The sequence below is a fragment of the Argopecten irradians genome, chromosome 7 (genome assembly GCF_041381155.1).
Source record: "Argopecten irradians isolate NY chromosome 7, Ai_NY, whole genome shotgun sequence".
Classification (NCBI taxonomy): Eukaryota; Metazoa; Mollusca; class Bivalvia; order Pectinida; family Pectinidae; genus Argopecten; species Argopecten irradians.
This window is the reverse complement of record NC_091140.1, coordinates 2,771,830-2,784,720: the sequence shown is the minus strand read 5'-3', so window position 1 is coordinate 2,784,720 and position 12,891 is coordinate 2,771,830.

Below are 12,891 nucleotides of genomic sequence, written 5' to 3'. Positions count from 1 at the left end.
TTGGACCTATTGAGCCCCAACCATCGGACCCCAATGTTGACCTAGCGCCATCCATCGGGCCCCAATGTTGACCTAGCGCCACCCATTGGGCCCCAATGTTGACCTAGCGCCACCCATCGAGCCCCAATGTTGACCTATTCTGCGCCTCCCATAGGGCCCCAACGTTTACCTATTCAGCGCCACCCATCGGGCCCAATGTTGACCTATTCAGTCCCATCCATTGGGCTCCAATAATGACCTATTGAGCCCCACTTTTCGGGTGCCAATGGTGACGTATTTAGCGCCACCCATCGGGCCCCAATGTTGACCTATTGAGCCCCACCCATCGGACCACAATGGTGACCTATTGAACCCACGCATTGGTTCGAAGTCACCATTTAGACATTATCTATTCCCTTTCCCTTAAAAAGTTTTCTGGCCTTTTTTTGAATCCATTCAATATTTCATGAAAAATAGCGATTGAACAGATAAGTTCATATGATGTTTGTATGTATTAATATGGTATACTGTGGGCGCTTTATCGTTGTATGATTTATGTTCGTAATGGGTGTGAAGTGCGTTCGGGTTTTGGGAGTCTACAGTATGTTCGGTATTATGTTTTGTAATAGTGGAACTCTTGTCCTTTTTATAGGGCTAATGTCACTGATACCAAGCAACATACTTCACTCCGTCACATTGTACTGACAACGGACAAGCCAATTGTTCCACTCACAAAAACAACTATGACGTGTCTCGGCCAGGGATTTATTTTTAGTCACTGAAGCATGCCACCGAGGAGTCAGAACAAACACACCCCATCCGGTTTCATTAAACTGACAACAGGCAAACCAGTCGTCACACTCCCGTTGTGCTGAGCGTTAAGCACAGGCAAACAGACCCGGCCCGATGACAGAACGTTAGAAAGAAGAAAATCGATAAGGATTAATAAAAAGATAAAATTGAATATATAAGTCGCCATTTATATCATGCAATGGGGACAGCAGGTACAAATCTAACGCTCTATATGCAGGTAAATGGAAATGACTATTATCAATATGCATGGCTCTGTATTTGCTGTCCTTTGTACTAAACCCTCAAGTATGACATCAAGATTGGTCATATAAGATCGAAAATGGTGAACAGGGTCATTGATTTAATCAGTCATACTAATGTACCGTGTATAATGCCACACCTTCGGTATACTTTGGTAGTAAAACACTTTAAACAGAGAACATTCCTTCATATTAGAAAAAATGCGTATTGGAATCCGGAATCCGGAAAGTGGAAAATTTTAAGCTCCTTAAGCGACATGACCGATGTGTTCGAAGAGGCGTGGAAATTTAATGCTGCTTTTATCCAAAGTCGTGCTTGATGTTTAACACAGTCGATGACTATATCGGATTTGTGGGGGAAAACTGTTACATAATCCTCAATACAACATTCAATTTTTTAGATTTATGGTAATACATATTCTCCCCGAAACACACATGACGGATAAAGTCGGGACTAAGTGTGTCAAGGACGGAGCATTAAGCTGTTACATATGGTGCTCAGGGCAGGTGAACAGTGTAATCCCAACCGAGGAAGCGACATATTGAATGATAAGATTGGAGATTAATACACATAGGGATGTTTACCCTAAATACAAGAAATAAGTTATTGCCACACAAATTCTGTGACGCAACACTGACGTAACGGTTACTAGTCGGGAATGTGGTCATGACAGACGGACAATGAAATTATAGCGTACAGGAGATGCTAGCCTATCATAGCCACATGTCAGGAACAGCCGGGGAATCCCGTTAACGGGGTTACGCAAGATTACCCGTCATCATTAATGATAATGCTGATGTCACCTGATCATATGTTACCATGGCGACTTAATGTCACATGTGCAGCGGCCCAGCAGACGTCACACAAAAATTGTTGCATAACAATGCTCATGTGGACGCGCGTGTGGAAGAGAAAAATGTAAGGCATTTGAAGGCTGTGGTTCGCGCTGGCCCCGATACAAAATGTCGCGCGTGCGACCCCACTTTCTGTTTGACACCAAGCTTCATGTATAGCGTGATGCTTACATTCCTGTTTCCTTGCAGCTCTAAGACAAAACACGACCAGACCCTTTATTCACATTGGTTAAATGTGTCACGAGCAAGAATTCGATACTTTACGATCTTCATTCAGTTAGCGTCTGCCCTAATATTTGACCCAAGTGACATGGATGTAACCATCTCATCGATGTTATATAGATAAATGAGATTGGTTTGAATGGAACAAATTCATTTCTGCATGTAAATAATGCAAAAGAATGCCATTATCAACATTAACAAGAGTAGAACAGCTGGTCAAATTAGTGTGCTATATCACTGAAGCATACTGATAAAGACAACAAGCAGGATACCCCGACTTGTCAAATGTCATTGCTATTGCACTGAACTACGCTACATAATATATGTACCATAGACACCAAGCAGGGCATCCGTTTCGGCCTTGTTATACTGACATCTAAAAAAGCTATCGCTTTACTCCCATTTAGCTGTTAGGCTACGATATGTAATATTTTACATGTAAAAAAACTGAAATAATGTCATACGACGGAATAGAAATAGGAGAACACTTTATTCGAAAGAAAAGCAAAGTTAGTGTGACATCTCCATCCGCCTCTTACGATCATTGCATCCAAGCATTAATATTTACTGTCTTAAAAACTTTTGTTTTTCTGAAGTTTTAAAATTCCGATTGAGATTTGCTTTATACAGATTGTGTAGGAAAAATACATGAAAATCGTGCCTCAATTTTATGATGGGTTCTTGTTTAAAACATCATACGTCAGGCAAAATGTTGAAAAATTGCGATCTACAGATACCCAAGGCTGGTGATTAAGGTGACGTAGCGGGTTCCAAAGCCTACTATAAATATGGAGTAGTAGATATTTTTACGAGTTAGTAAAATATATGAGCACGATATTTTTAGGGATCTATTAATGATAAATGGCAAGCTTATCGTCAGAATATGATGCAATGCACAAATGGCATGTATCAAATCTGTGCCCGCTGTTTCTGGTCTTATCTTAGCTAACAAGCACGGCCAAGACAGCGGCACCTTTATCTGGTTAACACGGGAGATCTTCCCGGTTATATAAAACGTCCTCTTTTTACGAGGCCCAGTGAAACTGTCAAACAGCGACTTCACTACTGTTTAACATGCTGTGATAGCATGCATGTACTCTGATCTTCTGATTTGTCATTTACACGTGTTTTTCATGCTCATGCAGTACTCCTTAAGTCAACCCTTCCAATTTACAAAAAATGACTGATGATACAGGAAAAGAAAATCTTGTCGGACAGTCTGTCACGAGAACAAGACCTCAATTGTCGATAATGAAAACATCGACTGACGAAAAGGTCAAGAAAATAAAGCCTTCGACTGACGGAAAGGAAAAACAAGAAAATGAAACATTCGACTGACGTAATGGTCACTTCAATGAATGAAGCCTTCGACTAACGAACGTTCAAGGAAATGAAGCATTTGACTGAGGAAAAGGTCAAGAAAACGAAGCCTTCGACTGTCGAAATGGTCAAGAAAATAAAGACTTCGACAGACGAAAAGGCCAAAAATATGAAGACTTCGACTGACAAAAAGACGAAGAAAATTAAACTTCCGACTGACCAAAAGGTCAAGAAAATGGATCATTCGACTGACGAATGGACAAGAAAATGAAGACTTCAACTGTCGAAATGATCAACAAAATGGAACATTCGACTGACGAATGGACAAGAAAATGAAGACTTCGACTGTCGAAATGGTAAAGAAAATGAAGCCTTCGACTGTCGAAATGGTCAAATAAATGAAGACTTCGACTGTCGAAATGGTCATATAAATGAAGATTTCGACTGTGAAAAAGGTCTAGAAAATGAAGTCTTAGACTGAGGAAAATGTCAAGGAAATGAAGCTTTCGACTGTCGAAATGGTCACGAAAATGAAGAGTACGACTGAGAAAAAGTTCAAGAAAATGAAGTCGTCGACTGAGGAAACGGACAAAAAAATGAAGACTTCGACTGACGAAAAGATGAAGAAAATGAAACATTCGACTGACGAAAAGGTCAAGAAAATGAAGACTTCGACTGTGGAAACGGTCAAGAAAATGAAGTCTTCGATTGACGAAATGGTCAAGAAAATGTAATCTTCGACTGATGAAAAAGACAAGGAAATGAAGCTTTCGACTGTCGAAATGGTCACGAAAATGAAGACTTCGACTGAGGAAACTGTCAAGAAAATGAAGACTTCAACTGACGAAAAGATAGAGAAAATGAAACATTCGACTGACAAAAAGATAAAGAAAAGGAATGAAGCATTCGACTTACGAAAAGATCTTCGACTAAGTAATAGGTCGAGAAACTGAAGTCTTCGACTGTCGAAATAGCAAAATATAAGACCACCAAGAATCTTATCCAACAATGATATTGTTTCTTAATAAATGTGAAGGGCATTGTTTTATTTCATGGTAGCGGGTTCAAAATTACCTTAATATGGTCTCAAATTGGTGCGAGTGAGAGATCGTCCCCCCGATGTGTGGACATTTTATATATATTTTTTGAAGGTTGACCTCAATGACCCAACCTTGGTAACATTATAATGTAAACATTTTCTGTGAATTAAAATGGTGTTTTTTTTGAGTCCAAATAATTTGTTTTTACACTAAATAAAATCAGATAACCTAGAATGTCCTGTAACATTACAAGTGATCCCCTTTTACTTATAATACGACATGGTGCCATGTTCGTCATGGTAATGTTCTACTGCTGTTTGTCCCATTGAACCCTTCTACCCCTCCCCCCTACCCCCTCTACCCCCAACACCCGTGTATATCTGATGAAAGCTGCGACCACATCAGCATCAGCACTAAATTCCACAGCCTATAATTAAATCAACATTTCTCTCTGCTGTACCATAAAACATGCACTACCAACTAAAAAGTTATAAAGTAAATCTAGCATGATGTGGCAGCCTTGATCTACTGTATGTGTTTTCTATAGATGTGATTGATAAGTAATAGAGTCCAGGTTTGTCTACTAATCAACCAATAAGCATGTGTGATTGTCAGGATGCTGTCTGTTTGTCCTAGGTCTAGACCATACAGCGCCGGTATTCGGGTTAGACATGTGTTAATTCGTCAGGAATCTATTGACGATTGTAGCAATACCACGATACCATATCATATGTGTAGGGCCACTTCCTTCACGTCTTCCTTGAACCTTCCTGATACCCTTTCGTTTTATATATATAATACACAAGGTGTATGATGACACATGGATTTGATAAAGAATGTTGTTGACAGGGGAGGGAAGTGAGGTAGTATAGGAAGGTATACGCAATGGAGGTGGATGTCAGAAGATAGATGGTTATGATAACAAAAAAAACAACATGATTTTACTCAAAACTGATTAAAAAGATAATATTTGAAATCATGTTTTTGATGTTGACTCCAAACAAATAACAGGCAATAAAGCCAGGCAGCACAGAATAGGAAGCGCTCGCTACCTCTTATACAACACCAACATGTTTGTCTAGGTCAAATCCAGTTGACGTCACAATCTCAAATGAGAACCGATTTGTGACACCGGAACTTCTATTCTTGTTAAACGCCAAACAAGTCTGGCTCGATAACGGGAAATTAGTTACTTTCAGGGGAGATAGAGGTATAGACTACTGAATGAAACAAAGGCGATTTTTTAAAAATGTTTAAACGCTGATAATGTGAAAGGAATTGTGGAGCCAAAGCTTGGGGTGGTTTGCCAGGTAAGTGGCAGAGGCAGAGGACAAATTAAAAATACAAAAAATAAATGTATGAGGACATAAGAGAAGATCTCCAGAATAGAGGCAGAGGGCAAACGGAAAACAAGAGGACAGAAGAAAGGGTCTCCAGAATAGAGGCAGAGGGCAAACGGAAAACAAGAGGACATAAGAGAAGATCTCCAGAATAGAGGCAGAGGGCAAACGGAAAACAAGAGGACAGAAGAGAAGATCTCCAGAATAGAGGCAGAGGGCAAACGGAAAACAAGAGGACAGAAGAGAGGGTCTCCAGAATAGAGGCAGAGAGCAAATGGAAAACATGAGGAAAGAAGAGAGGGTCTACAGAATAGAGGCAGAGAGCAAATGGAAAACAAGAGGACAGAAGAAAGGGTCTCCAGAATAGAGGCAGAGGGCAAATGGAAAACAAGAGGACAGAAGAAAGGGTCTCCAGAATAGAGGCAGAGGGCAAATGGAAAACAAGAGGACAGAAGAGAGGGTCTACAGAATAGAGGCAGGGGGCAAATGGAAAACAAGATGACAGAAGAGAGGGTCTACAGAATAGAGGCAGAGGGCAAATGGAAAACATGAGGAAAGAAGAGAGGGTCTCCAGAATAGAGGCAGAGAGAAAATGGAAAACGAGATGACAGAAGAGAGGGTCTACAGAATAGAGGCAGAGGGCAAATGGAAAACAAGATGACAGAAGAGAGGGTCTACAGAATAGAAGCAGAGGGCAAATGCAAAACAAAAGGACAGAAGAAAGGGTCTGCAGAATAGAGGCAGAGGGCAAATGGAAAACAAGATGACAGAAGAGAGGGTCTACAGAATAGAGGCAGAGGGCAAATGGAAAACATGAGGACAGAAGAGAGGGTCTACAGAATAGAGGCAGAGGGCAAACGGAAAACAAGAGGACAGAAGAAAGGGTCTCCAGAATAGAGGCAGAGGGCAAATGGAAAACAAGAGGACAGAAGAGAGGGTCTACAGAATAGAGGCAGAGGGCAAACGGAAAACAAGAGGACAGAAGAAAGGGTCTCCAGAATAGAGGCAGAGGGCAAACGGAAAACAAGAGGACAGAAGAAAGGGTCTCCAGAATAGAGGCAGAGGGCAAACGGAAAACAAGAGGACATAAGAGAAGATCTCCAGAATAGAGGCAGAGGGCAAACGGAAAACAAGAGGACAGAAGAGAGGGTCTCCAGAATAGAGGCAGAGGGCAAATGGAAAACATGAGGACAGAAGAGAGGGTCTACAGAATAGAGGCAGAGGGCAAATGGAAAACAAGAGGACAGAAGAAAGGGTCTCCAGAATAGAGGCAGAGGGCAAACGGAAAACAAGAGGACAGAAGAAAGGGTCTCCAGAATAGAGGCAGAGGGCAAATGGAAAACAAGAGGACAGAAGAGAGGGTCTACAGAATAGAGGCAGGGGGCAAATGGAAAACAAGATGACAGAAGAGAGGGTCTACAGAATAGAGGCAGAGGGCAAATGGAAAACATGAGGAAAGAAGAGAGGGTCTCCAGAATAGAGGCAGAGAGAAAATGGAAAACGAGATGACAGAAGAGAGGGTCTACAGAATAGAGGCAGAGGGCAAATGGAAAACAAGATGACAGAAGAGAGGGTCTACAGAATAGAAGCAGAGGGCAAATGCAAAACAAAAGGACAGAAGAAAGGGTCTGCAGAATAGAGGCAGAGGGCAAATGGAAAACAAGATGACAGAAGAGAGGGTCTACAGAATAGAGGCAGAGGGCAAATGGAAAACATGAGGAAAGAAGAGAGGGTCTACAGAATAGAGGCAGAGGGCAAACGGAAAACAAGAGGACAGAAGAAAGGGTCTCCAGAATAGAGGCAGAGGGCAAATGGAAAACATGAGGAAAGAAGAGAGGGTCTACAGAATAGAGGCAGAGGGCCAACGGAAAACAAGAGGACAGAAGAAAGGGTCTCCAGAATAGAGGCAGAGGGCAAATGGAAAACATGAGGACAGAAGAGAGGGTCTACAGAATAGAGGCAGAGGGCAAACGGAAAACAAGAGGACAGAAGAAAGGGTCTCCAGAATAGAGGCAGAGGGCAAATGGAAAACATGAGGAAAGAAGAGAGGGTCTACAGAATAGAGGCAGAGGGCCAACGGAAAACAAGAGGACAGAAGAAAGGGTCTCCAGAATAGAGGCAGAGGGCAAACGGAAAACAAGAGGACAGAAGAAAGGGTCTCCAGAATAGAGGCAGAGGGCAAACGGAAAACAAGAGGAAAGAAGAAAGGGTCTCCAGAATAGAGGCAGAGGGCAAATGGAAAACAAGAGGACAGAAGAAAGGGTCTCCAGAATAGAGGCAGAGGGCAAACGGAAAACAAGAGGACAGAAGAAAGGGTCTCCAGAATAGAGGCAGAGGGCAAACGGAAAACAAGAGGACAGAAGAAAGGGTCTCCAGAATAGAGGCAGAGGGCAAATGGAAAACAAGAGGACAGAAGAAAGGGTCTCCAGAATAGAGGCAGAGGGCAAATGGAAAACAAGAGGACAGAAGAAAGGGTCTCCAGAATAGAGGCAGAGGGCAAACGGAAAACAAGAGGACAGAAGAAAGGGTCTCCAGAATAGAGGCAGAGGGCAAATGGAAAACAAGAGGACAGAAGAGAGGGTCTACAGAATAGAGGCAGAGAGCAAATGGAAAACATGAGGACAGAAGAGAGGGTCTACAGAATAGAGGCAGAGGGCAAATGGAAAACATGAGGACAGAAAAAAGGGTCTCTAGAATAGAGGTAGAGGGGATCTCCAAAATAGAGAATATATCGGGAATGTGTAGGGAAGAGAAGGGAGGGTGTGTAGGGGAGTACAAACGGGAAATATAGGGGAGACAAGGACAGTGATGAAAGGAGAAAATGTAAGGGAAGAAGAGAATGAGTAGCGGGTAAAGGGCAATGGAGCTATGACACTGAAAGAAAAGAGGAGACGGGATGGAGTAGAATATGTAAGGTAAGATACCAACCTGGAGTACAAACGGACGGTTTGTCGCCTACACAGATTCGGTATTTCTGTGTTGGCGGTAGTTGTTGTGTGGCAACTTCCGGTCTAATTAATGCTTTTGTAATAATTACGGGAATATTGTCTTTGTGATAAGGCATTTTTCAGTCCTGTTATATTGACTTCAGAAGTCATGTATATCATTCAGGTACGATATATAATGAAGTGGACGCACGGAATTACTTACAAGTTCAAATGAGTATCAGCGGGGCAAGTAATGAACTAGTGACTAAAAGGTGTCTTATTCTGACGGAAGTAGTTAGACAAAGACTCCTCCTATTTCAAAGGGAAGGATAGCACATCAAACCCCATTCTGTGTATAGCATGAAAAGTACATTTGGGTGCAGTGATACAGGTATGTTAACGTCATGTTACGTCAATACTAACACAGACGTGTTGTGAGAAATTCAGTAAGGAACAGACAAATGCAGAAACAAAACACAATGTTAGACAAACTGACACAGACGTTTGATGAACATGCCAATAACTGTTTTCAGTCTGTTTTCCCGTTTAAACTTCCGCTTACTGAAACCAGGAATCACTGGTAGGTGTTGATAGATCGTCACATAAAAACGCACCACAACATTCCTTATTATAAAATCACTCAGCGTGCTTTCTCGCATACAAACTGCATGTATAATTCATCTTACTTTATCACATTTCTACAGCATACCCAATTGCGTGTGCAATTTACTTCCTTCATAGAAATCTCTTAAGAACGCCAAATGTATGTACACATGTCCATTTTTTTTCCTCCAGTGCATTTTATGCATATTCCAATTTATTCTTTTGCATGGCGTTTTAGATGGAATACCGAATTCATATTGTAATTTATTATTCTTTATTACACGTGCTCGTTTGTCTAGAAGACCGGTAAAAACAAAGAGAAGACACAAAAGAGCCTTAATCAAAATTGTATAGCTAGTCCACAAGAAAGGATGTGATAAAATGCATGGAGAGAAAGTACAACGCTGGAGAATTAAGATTTTTACTTACTACTATATTATATATACATACAAGAAATCATTGAATGTTAATCCCTGTCTTCTCATTTATTGGTGTGATCAAAGTCTAAGTTATTTCATATCGATGCAATTGAATTCAATTTTGTAAATGTACAGTTTTGTAAATGTACAGTTGTACAGTTTTGTAAATGTACAGTTGTACAGTTTTGTAAATGTACAGTTGTACAGTTTTGTAAATTTACAGCTGTACAGTTTTGTAAATGTACAGTTGTACAGTTTTGTAAATGTACAGTTGTACAGTTTTGTAAATGTACAGTTGTGCAGTTTTGTAAATGTCAGCTGTACAGTTTTGTAAATGTACAGTTGTACAGTTTTGTAAATGTACAGTTGTACAGTTTTGTAAATGTACAGTTGTACAGTTTTGTAAATGTCAGCTGTACAGTTTTGTAAATGTACAGTTGTGCAGTTTGTTTGTAAATGTCAGCTGTACAGTTTTGTAAATGTACAGTTGTACAGTTTTGTAAATGTACAGCTGTACAGTTTTGTAAATGTACAGTTGTACAGTTTTGTAAATGTACAGTTGTACAGTTTTGTAAATGTCAGCTGTACAGTTTTGTAAATGTACAGTTGTACAGTTTTGTAAATGTACAGCTGTACAGTTTTGTAAATGTACAGTTGTACAGTTTTGTAAATGTACAGTTGTACAGTTTTGTAAATGTACAGTTGTACAGTTTTGTAAATGTACAGTTGTGCAGTTTGTTTGTAAATGTCAGCTGTACAGTTTTGTAAATGTACAGTTGTACAGTTTTGTAAATGTACAGTTGTACAGTTTTGTAAATGTACAGCTGTACAGTTTTGTAAATGTACAGTTGTACAGTTTTGTAAATGTACAGTTGTACAGTTTTGTAAATGTACAGTTGTACAGTTTTGTTTTAAATGTACAGTTGTACATATTGTAAATGTTTTGTAAATGTACAGTTGTACAATTTTCTAAATGTACAGTTGTACATTAGAAAATTAAATATTGCCAGCTGTCATCCCTCTTTGTCTTTTTTACTCTTCCCAGCTTTCCCCCTCTCCATCTATCATTTCTGCTTTCTTCCCTATTCTCTAACATGCATGCAAGGAATCAGAATCAAGGGATTTAGAAATGATCATTTACGTTTACCTCTCACTACAGGAAGAGGAAAGCAATATGTTAGGCGAGGCGCCCTCGTCAGCCAATTTTTATGTACAAGCTAATATATGCACGTGCTTCTTGAAACACTATTCAAGCAGTTATGAAAACGCAATTAAAACTAATAATAACTATTTTGAATGATGGATTATAGTTCCAAAACCGTCCTTAATTCTATATTTGGTTTTGCTAAACTCTATCTAAAACTTTACAGCTTACAATGCCTCAATCTAAAAATAGGCCTTGGAATATAACTGCCAAATTATGATATTTCACATTTTTTCACTGTTTGTACCTTGTAATATAAAACAATGTGCCTTTTAAATTTAAATACGAAAGTGGATATGTCGAATGGATTCCCTCCTGTGTGAGGGCAATTTAATGTATCATTTTCCCTCTGATTAGAACCATTTTTTAAATAAAAAAAAGATTGTATTATCCAATCAGAGGTGATGTTACAAATAGCGACGTTATGAGATGATATCAAGCCAAAGTTAAAAGTAAGCGGGACCTTATGCTACCTAGGCCTACCTAACAAATATATGGTAGGGCGTTTCAGTAAGTGTGGTATTAAAATCATTTAAAACTACCAAAATAATTTCTGTTCAGTTGAGGTCTTATTCTCTTCTTATTCAGGCAGCTGTAATGTTTAAACTTGCTTTTTGCATTTTATTGGGGTTTCTGTGTATTTGTGCTCAATTTTCATTCACCGCATTCATATTTTTATTGCTTTTATTGTATATCTTATATTTATCTTGACCACGTGTGAGACGAGCAATTAATCGCAACATGTAAGCAAATCTGAATAAAGCCTGTTATTATTATTAATGATCTGATGTTTATATTTCCTCAGTGTCATATAAGTATTGAGCTTTGCGTGAATACCAGATTTAATAACTCTTCAGTAAGTAAACGATTCATCTCTATCTCAGAATGATAACAATCATAAATCCACGATAAACAATAATAACTACTTCATACTTCAACGTACTTTTTACACATTTCGTATTTACTTAAAACCCATAACGTATGCAACGAACGAAAAGTAGAAATAAAATAGAAAAGTAGAAATAAAACAGAAAAGTTTGGCTTTATTTGTTTAACGTCATTCTAACAGGCAAGGTCATGTAAGGACGTGCCAGGTTTGTTGCTGGAGGAAAGCCGGAGTACCAGGAGAAAAACCACCGACCAGCGGCCGGTACCTGTTAACTGCCCCACATGGGATTCGAACTCGCAACCTAGAGGTGGAAGGCTTGTGGTAATATGAACATAAAACAATTCATCATACAAGAACGAATAATGTGCATGAATTAATTATCTTCGGTGAATGTTTTGCATTATATACCAGCGATTTTATGATCATTATCTTCTATGTTTGTTATAAACGCAATACGTAATGTTATCTTTGATGCAAACAATGTTGGTAAAGTACAGAACGCTCACTATCCAGAACCACATGGTTCTATCTTACCTGTACTGTCCAGTTGTCTTCGTATAAATTCTTTACATCTGACTGTATTGTGTTTTTGTAATTGAATTATGGTTTCTATGGTGGCTTATTAAAGGCCCTAAATTGGTAACGTAGGTTTCGTTATTGCGTAAACAAAGATGAATTTCAAGTTATCTGTGATGTCTTTGTTTATTTTAAAATTTGTTGCTAATTTTCGTGTAATGGTGAGACTGTAATGATATGTTAATTGGAAGTGGTTATGATGGTAATACTTAATTATTTAATTTTTTTTAATTGAATTTAATTGAAGTTAATGGACGTAGGCTAGAAGCCTCTATGTCCATATCATAAAACATCAAAATATACATTACAATTACATTTATGACAATGGTACAGGTATTTGTTAGCTCATATATATACATATATCAATAATTATTATAAATGTTGTCCTTTAAGTGGTTATCTAAGAGGATTTCGAAGTCTTTTGTGGTTTCAGCGTTCACGGCTATTTCTGGTAAATTGTTCCAA